Source organism: Cupressus sempervirens, chromosome 7 (assembly GCF_028749045.1).
Source record: "Cupressus sempervirens isolate cs-2001-9-10 chromosome 7, ASM2874904v1, whole genome shotgun sequence".
NCBI lineage: Eukaryota > Viridiplantae > Streptophyta > Pinopsida > Cupressales > Cupressaceae > Cupressus > Cupressus sempervirens.
In genome coordinates this window covers 689113440-689113797 of record NC_143124.1, presented here as the reverse complement: position 1 = coordinate 689113797, position 358 = coordinate 689113440, and positions in this window count along the sequence as shown.

Genomic DNA, 358 nt, shown 5'->3' with positions numbered 1-358 from the left:
CCTCTCAATCCCAAGGCTCTACCGATCGGCAAAAAACTTAGGGTGGAGAGTGGACCCTTGATGAAATTAGGGACGTCGAGCAATGCACCCGTGCAACCATCTCTTTCCTTCTTGCCGTCCGGGCAGGATAAAAATGCAATGATAGAACGTGCCAATGAGACGGAGCCCTTGGCTACAAGATACAACTCCATACACACTCAGCAACAAGCGCATCTTAGAATCGAACACCAAATGTGCAGTGTGTTGCAAGCCGTGCAGACACCTACATATAGGGTATATCCATCAAAACAAAGCGACAAGTACTTCCCACCAGCTCCGCCATTGCGATTACCGAATGGGATAATACTCACCGCCACAG